The sequence below is a fragment of the Mytilus californianus genome, unplaced genomic scaffold (assembly GCF_021869535.1).
Source record: "Mytilus californianus isolate M0D057914Y unplaced genomic scaffold, xbMytCali1.0.p SCAF_9, whole genome shotgun sequence".
Lineage (NCBI taxonomy): Eukaryota > Metazoa > Mollusca > Bivalvia > Mytilida > Mytilidae > Mytilus > Mytilus californianus.
Genome location: NW_026262745.1, coordinates 14,800,549 through 14,802,798, shown reverse-complemented (window position 1 = coordinate 14,802,798; position 2,250 = coordinate 14,800,549).

Here is a 2,250-nt window from a genome sequence, read left to right as displayed (position 1 = left end):
TTTTCACATTTTTTTTTTATATCGGGGCCATTTATAGCCGACTATACGGTATATTAGGTTTTCTTTGGGGTTGAATGCCGTACGTTGGACTATAATAATTGCTTACAACCACTTCATTTTAACTTTGGTGGATAGTTGTATCATTAGCCATCATACAAAATCTACCAAGTTTTATATGTAAAAAAAAAAAAAAAAAAAAAATCCCAATTGGAATGCCATCTAATGCATTCGGCAAACAAAGTTCAGCGAGCTCCTATTGCTGCTTTTGTTTAGGCGAACTTGGACCAAGATCGACATTTTGAAGAGCCTTAAACTGTGAAAAGTAAGAGTCATTGAAGTTTTATTGGCTGTACTACTACATACTATATTTTTTTTTAAACTTTATTGCATCCGGAATATATTTATTAACAGTTTATTTCATCTGGAATAACGTTGAAAGTCCTAATTTTCAATAGAAAAAATTCTGTCAGATGTACGCTGGTTAAAACATTGCAATTTTGGCTTTGGATGACTGATATTTTATGGTCTTCGACTAAGTTTACAGATAAAAATTTACAAGAAAATACAGAAAAAATGTCGCCGATGCCATCTCGAATACCTTAAAAAGAAATGTATTTTTGACGGTTTTTGTCAACGAACTGTACAGTGATTATTTAAAAACGAGCAACGAACTCGACACATTTGGTGGAACGAACGGTACAGTAAGAGAAAAGTTAATAAGTATGATATATGATATTCTGAGTTCTAGGGAACATTTGAAGTCACGTAGTAATTCAACGTATAGTTAATTATTATTGCTTAAAGTATTGATACTCAAAAGTTTATGTACGAAAAGATATTCAGCATTGTTTACCTCATAAAACGTGTTAAATTGCACCATGTCTGTGCGTTTTGCATCTAGCAATTTTATCAAACGTTCTATACAATATATTAAACTTGCAACAACTGTATAATTGAATAAATAAACTAACACGCACATTGACATATTAATATATACTCAAATAAGTTCTAGAGAGGCATTCAAAATTGTTGTCATCCCAAATGTTGTCCTGATTATCCCTTCGAACGCGTCAACGTCCGGATTCATTTGTATCGGGGTTATATGGGGTGTTTATTGACTATTTGTCTTTTCACTGTTTTTCTTTCGGACAGGGAGATTTGGGCTTTTCTTCGCCTGATGTTTAGATTGTAACCGGAACATCTTCTTTAAAAAAAGTTCTTTCCTTCAAAATTCAGACCAGTAGAGCAACACAAGTCGCACAAATGAACATACAATTATAATCGGACAACGAAACGGAAAAGTACCCAACTAAAAACTTTAAAATACCAGTACAGTAGACAAGAACAAAAACACAAGCACCAAGAAAACTAAATGTGTCGTTACAACACGTATGCCTTCGACTTAACTCTAATCGCAAAAAAATTGTACAACAGTTCAAAAGTAAGTATTGCTCCAAATAAAATTGAGAATGGAAATGGGGAATATGTAAAAGAGACAACAACCCGACCAAAGAGCAGACAACAGCCGAAGGCCACCAATGGGTCTTCAATGCAGCGAGAACATCCCGCACCAGGAGGTGGTCCTCAGCTGGCCCCTAACTAAAATTGTGTGCTAGTTCAGTGAAAATGGACGTCACACTAAGCTCCAAAACATATAAATGAACTAAAATTAAAAAACATACTAGACTAACAAAGGCCAGAGGCTCCTGGCTTGGGACAGGCGCAAAAATGCGGCGGGGTTAAACATGTTTTGTGAGATTTCAACCCTCCCCTATACCTCTAGCCAATATAGAATAAAGAAACACATAGCAATACGCACAGTAAAACTCAGTTTGAATTAGCTATTTTTTTGTAGCCAAAAATACAAGTATATTAGACGCAGTGTTTTCGCATCAACAGTATTAATTTAAACCTTTATCAATAAATCTAAGACTTAAGTCACAGAGTGAGTTATAAGGGACAATACCTGAACTTCCAAGCTTTATAAATTAAGGTGGTACAAAACACCTGGGCTAAAATCAATTTGGCTCGTTTAATTTTCATAAAATTTTGACCAAATATTTACTTTGACCCTTTGACAAAAATATAAAAATTTTAAAAAACTTGAACCACACACTTTATCGGAAAAATTTCATTGGATATGTAGCAGTTTGACAAACACTAATTGTGATCATTGAGAAAATTTAAAATGTTTCTTTTTTGCTGCGCATTTTTCTTTTTAAAAAGTTCAGTTTCATTTTCTGTCGCTCT